This window comes from Suricata suricatta, chromosome 3 (assembly GCF_006229205.1).
Source record: "Suricata suricatta isolate VVHF042 chromosome 3, meerkat_22Aug2017_6uvM2_HiC, whole genome shotgun sequence".
NCBI classification, from domain to species: Eukaryota; Metazoa; Chordata; class Mammalia; order Carnivora; family Herpestidae; genus Suricata; species Suricata suricatta.
The window spans coordinates 142,667,850-142,674,550 of NC_043702.1; positions in this window are offsets into that span (position 1 = coordinate 142,667,850).

Below are 6,701 nucleotides of genomic sequence, written 5' to 3' on the forward strand. Positions count from 1 at the left end.
TGTTTGTGTGGTTGTGGTGTCCTCTTCTTCAGAGAGAATTTTAAATAGAATCCAACATAGGAGAAAGACAAAAGAATTACATACCCTTTAAGACCCATTTATTTGGTATAACAATGCTATTTAAAGATGGTGAGAATCTAAAACCAGATTACTCATTACAGAAATTTCATGTGATCGTCAGCATCCATTAAATTACCTTCAGATATTTATAGACACCATAAAGCTCCTGTCAGGCTGAAATCTGCCTTCCTGGTTGGCTTTAGCCTCAAAGGAATTCAACTTTGGATCTTCTTTCTCCCTCTCTCTCTCTGCCCCTCCCCCACCCACGCTTGCTCCCTCTCCCTCTCTCAAAAAAAGAAAGAAAACAAAAAATTAAAAAAATAAAACAAACACATAGGAGTCTTTTAAAAGTTAAATTATCTTAAATAGGAGAAAATTTTGCCAATGAGCTGACCATCTTTCTTCAAATTTGAAGAATGTGAGCACCTCAAGGATATTGGTCCCCTGCCTCCTCGCCGGCCACCCTCCCTCCCCTGTCACTCTGTGCTGCCCAGGCCAGCAGCACCATGGCTGGGGGCTCATGGGGAATGTAAGATCTCAGACGCCCACCAGACCTAATGAAAACGATTCTGCATGTTAACAAGCCCCCTGGTGATTGATGTGCACGTTAATGTTAGAGAAACACTGCTCTAGATTTTAAAGGAGAAATGATTACCACCCACCCACCCCACATTCTAGAAACCTCAGCTTTGAAACAATATAGAACCTGAAGAGATGGATAGTTCAATGTCTTGAAGTGACATAATCTAGAGAATCTAAAATCAATAAATCCGTTCTATAAACCTGGATTTCTTTTTTTTTTTTAATGGTTTTATTTATTTTTGATACAGAGAGTGACAGAGCATGAGAGGGGGAGGGGCAGAGAGAGAAGGAGACACAGAACCGGAAGCAGGCTCCAGGCTCTGAGCTAGCTGTCAGCACAGAGCCTGACGCGGGGCTCGAACCCACGAACGTGAGATCTGACCTGAGCTGAAGTCAGAGCCTTAACCGACTGAGCCACCCAGGCGCCCCTATAAACCTGGATTTCTAATTGAGTATGTTCCTGTCATGAAAAGCGTAACATAGATCCTAAAAGATTTCTATGTACTTCATAAGTTAGCTAGCTGAAAGGCATTTATTTCCCATCATACACTATTTTTTAAAACTTTTTTTCTCCAGATTATGCTGCTTTCTATGGGGTTAATTACCTTGCACTGGGTAAAGATAAAATATTTTCCCAAAATATTTAAAAATTTAATATGGCAACTGTGTTTTACAAAGATAATTTGGATGTTAAGTGATAAACTAAGTTGTTTTTGAAAAAAATTGAGAGATAATTGACACATAACATTGTATCAGCTTTAGATGTACACATAATTTGATATATGTACATACTGCAAAATGATCACACGATGTTAACACCCATCACTTCACATAGTTACAATTATCTATTGTGCATGTGTGGGTGTGACAAAAACCTTGAAGATGTACTCCCTTAGCATCTTTCAAATACGTCACACAGCATTATTAACTACAGCCACCATTCTATACAATACATCCTCAGGGATGCAGTGCATCCCGCCAACTGGAAGTTTGTGCCTTTTGACCACCTTCATTCAGTTCAACTAACAGTACTCCCCCCGTGTCTGGCATCCACCAATCTTTTCTCTGTATCTGAGTTCATTTTTTTAAGGTTCTATATACAAGTGATATCATAAAGTATTTGTCTTTTTCTTGGCATAATGCCCTGAAAGTCAATCCATGTTGTCAGAAATGGAAGGATATCCTTTAAAAAAAAATTCTTATGTTTTTTATTTATTTTTGAGAGACAGAGAGAGACAGCGCAAGCAGGGGAGGGTCAGAGAGAGGGAGATACAGAATCTGAAGACAGGCTCCAGGCTCTGAGCGAGCTGTCAGCACAGAGCCCGACGTGGGGCTCTGTGGAGAGCTGCAGAAGAGCCGCCGGGGGAAGAGATGTGTGCCCTAAGATCGGCCACCTGCAGGGCAGGCCATTGTTATCACTCCCAGCTCAAGGCCGGAGACAGCTTGGCTGGGCTTTCTTATCGGCTCCTCAGACGCTGTGCTAAACGTGCAGCCTCTGTTTCTCCTTTACCCTAGCCTTTTCACGTGACCCTGTTTCCTAGTAACCGACCTGTGCTTTTTACCCTTTATAAGCTAAATGTGTTTTCTCAATAAATTGAGGCTTGATCAGAGACTTTGTCTTGCCTCCATTCTCTGTGCCCCCTGCCCCCCAATTCTCCCTCCCTCCCTCAGGACTCGCGTTGACTGACCTGCGGGCCAGGTCAAGGCTCGAACCCCCGAACTGGGAGATCATGACCTGAGCCAAGGTCAGACACTTAACCGACTGAACCACACAGGTGCCCCAAAGGATATCCTTTTTAATGGCTGAATAATTTGTCAGATAATTGAATCTATATAATGGGTTATACAATTATATAAATTATATATCATATTCCATTATATATATTTATATGTACAATAATCCATTATATGTAACATATACCCTATATATACAGCCCACATTTTCATTTAATGGAACTGTATATATTTTATATATATACATAATGGAAATAATTATGAAAATATACATATTATATACATACACACCATATTTTCTTGATCCATGTATTCACTGATGAATCCTCAGGTTGTTTTCACATCTAATAAGCCCTATAAATAGGGGTTCATTGAACACTGGGGTGCAGATATAGTTTCAAATAGTGCCATTCTCTACAAATGGAATTGATGGGCATGGTAATTCTGTTTTTAATTTTTTCAGTAACCTCCATCCTATTTTCCATATGGCCACACTCATTTACATTCCCACCAAAAGAGTTCAATGGTTCCCCTTTCTCATGGACAACTGTCATATTTTTTTTTTCATAATAGCCATTCTAACAGTTGTGAGATGATCTCTCTGTGGTTCCAATTTGCATTTACTTGATGTTTAGTGATGCTGAGCACCTTTTCACGTACCTGTTGGCAATTTCTATGTCTTCCTTGGAAGAATGTGTATTCAGATTCTGTGCTCACTTAAAAAATATTGAGGTATAATTTACATTTATAATTTAATATGTACAACATTGTTATGTGAGATTTACAAATTTGTAAAATTATCACAACAAATCTAGTTAACATCCACTACTATATAGTTTTTCTTATGAAAACTTTTAAGATCTATTTTCTAAGGAACTTTCAAATATGCAATACAGTATTATTAATCATATTACCATGCTGTACATTACATTCTGTGACTTATTTGTAACTGGAAGTTCATACATTTTTGTGTGCTTTACTCCTCTCACCCTCTCCCAACACCTGCCTCTGGTGACCATGAATCTGTCTCTGTAACTATGAGTTTGGTTTTTTTTGAGATCACAGATAAGTGAGATCATATGCTATGTATGTTTCTCTGTCTTGTTGAACTTAGTAAAATGCACTCACTGTCCATCCGTTTTGCCTCAAGTGGCAAGATCTCATCCTTTTTTTTTGGCTAAATAATATTCCCTCGGGTATGTCCCATGTTTCTTTATCCACTCACTTGCTGATGAACAGGTAAATCACTAATTCACTGTGATCTCCTGAGGCTTTATTTTGTTCTTTCATTTGGAACATATTCCTCTGTTTCTTCATCTTCCTCGACTGTGTTGGTTTCTATGTTGGAGAAAACGGCTCTCCAACTAAACACCCTTGCGTAGGAGACACAACCATCATTCAACCCCATCCTAGCTTCCGGTTGTCTCTCAAACCTTGTGGCTGTCTAAGCACCTACCTTATTCCCAGTGGTCTCAGTCGTGAAGGCTCTGCCAAGAGTTCCCAGTGTCCCAGAGAGGAGGAGTCCCAGTCAGCACCTCGATTTGGGCTGATTGGAAGCCAGCACCTCAACCGGCAGTTTATAAAGTCTGCAAATACACCTTTTAGGGGAACACTGGGAAATGGGCAGTTCTGCGCGTTCTCTCTGTCCTGAGCCCTCCAGTGACAGTCAGTTAAGAACTGTCTCTTTAGGGACGCCTGGGTGGCTCAGTCAGTTAAGTGTCCAACTTTGGGTCAGGTCATGATCTTGCAGTTTGTGAGTTCAAGCCCTGCATCAGGCTCTGTGCTGACAGCTCAGAACCTGGAGCCTGCTGCAGATTCTGTGCCTCCCTCTCTCTCTGCCCCTTCTCCGCTCACGCTTTGTCTCTCCATCTCTATCAAAGATAAATAAACATGAAAAAAAAAGAACCATTTTTTTTCTTTGTTACTGGGCTGTTGACCACCAGGGCCTCATTATCAAAGGGCGTGTCATGTGGGTTGCAGCCACAAAAGCTGAGGCCCAGACCTGTATCCGAGCTCCTTTCTCAGAGACACCAATGGCCTGGGGCAGGATAAGAGAGTTCAAAGATGGTGCCTGCCCACCAGTCTCCCCGGTTTCTGGAGAGGACTGCCCTGGGCTAACCAACAGGTGTTTAATTAGAAGCCCGTTCCTTAGGCCATAGCTCTGCAGATAGGCTGAAAGGCAAGTCACAGAAAGACTGGGATGGTATCAGTTGGCCAACCTCTGTGCCATGTCCTGGGTTGGGCCGCCAGTTAACAATGGCTTCTCCGTTTGTTCCAGTCCTACGTGACCTGCAAACATAAGCCCTGAGTGCCGCCAGGCAGGCATGCACATTCTTTTCCGGGAGATACTGGCGATGTGGAGCACGGCAGAGTGAGAGTGAACGGTCGTGCGGCTCTCCCAGGTCTCCAGAGAGGACTGTGGCCAGACGGGTTTAGTTAGAAGCCTGTCCCCTCAGGCCTCAGCTACGCAGATAAACTAATAGGCCTCTTTCACAGATAGACTGGGGGTGCCTTTCAGACTGCTGGGTGTGTGCTGTGCCCTGGTGTGGCCCAGGTAACAGCTCCTCCTCTGTTCCAGTCCCTGGTCACCTGCACCAGGCAATCAAGGGGTGTTCCCCGGGCAGCGGCCAGACACCGAAGCCCAGATACCTACGTAGACTCCCTTCTGAAAGATACCAGCAGCCTAGAGCCAGGCAGAGGGGTGGCAGCAAGACAGGGCCCTCTAGCCTCGAAGAGTATTTCAGTTGGGTCCTAGGGCCAAAGCTTTTAAGACAAACAAATAGGTCTCTTACCAGAAAAGACTAGACATTTCAGTTAGCTGCCTCTAGATTGTACCCTGGGGGGTTAGCCAAAGTAAAGCCACGGAAGCACTTTAAGAACTGATCCTCAGTTGACTGTCACCTGGTGGACACAGACCCCACTGGCTTTCAAAGCTAGATGTTTTGTGGACCCATCTCTGGGATGCAGGTCTTAAAAGTTGGGGTGCCGGATGTGGGGTTTACACATCCCAGGAAGAAGCTCGGGGTTGTGAGCTCCCACCTAACTGTGGTTACCGCCCTGGGGGAGGATTTTATGGTGAGACATTATCTCCTATGCATTTTTGATGTGGGTTTCTGTTTGTTTGGTTTTTTTATTTTTTTTGAGTAGGCTCCACACCCACTGTGGGGCTTGAACTCTGACCCTGAGATGAAGAGTCACCTGCTCCCCGGACTGAGCTACCTTGGTGCTCCTTCATGTGGTTTTGTATCCATCCAATGTGAACTCAGTTTTCAGGTTTCTTTCAGAGAGAACTGTTCTGTATGTGGCCGCAGACGCCGTGTGTAGGAGGGGAGGTGAGCTCAAGGGATCCTACATTTCCATCTTTAACTAGCGGCCCAGCTCACAAGACCCATTATCGGGCAGCGAGAGAGAGTTTGATTAATACTTGTGAAGGAACCAGTATCTTCATGCAGAGATTTAAACAGAAAAGGAAAGTGAAGAGCAAAAAGCTATACTGTTTTGCCTTCCTAAGCGATTTCTCCACAAAACTTTTGGACTTCTAAAAATATTCTACTGATAATATTTCCTGCTCATACTATTGTGTGTATAGAATTTAAAAAATATACTACTGAGACATCAGATACGCATATCATGTATTCTGCAAATATAAGATTGAAGGTTCAAATGGAGTCATTGTGGTTTAAAAAAGATAACCGATAATACAAAGAGGGTGAGCTCCTCATGTGTGGACGATGTATTTTATTACATACCCTAAACCGGGTGACCAGGATAAAGGCAAAATACACCACAAAACCACGAATACCAAAAGTATGGAAGTTATTAGGTTTGATATAAAAGTCATTTCCAAAGCTACAAGAAAATTACTGAAAATCAATAAAAAATCAAATTGCAAAGCACCTAATCTTAATCTAGGCTCCAGAATTTATTCTAAGTCTTCTACTAAATTGAAAATCATTTGATTAACATTTAAGTTTGATGTTTAAAAACCCTATTCTCCCTAGAAGGAATGTACTTGTATGCCTTTTTTTTCTAAGTCCCCTCCCCCATTTTTCATTTTTATAGATGAAAACAAAAATAAGGTTGATGAGGTGCCTTGTAAATCTTTCAAATCTTACGTCTCAGTAATGTTAAGTTTAACCCCAACAGTTTTACTGCAACCTAGTAAATTAAGAGAACATAAGAGGGCAGTCAAACACCGCTGCTTTTCACTCCCCGATTTAACAAGCATAAGTAACAGCTCTAAATGAAAAGAGGTCGAACTGGGTATTCAAATGGGACGCCTGCACAGCTTCTTACAATTACCTAACTTTCATCAGAAAAACCCC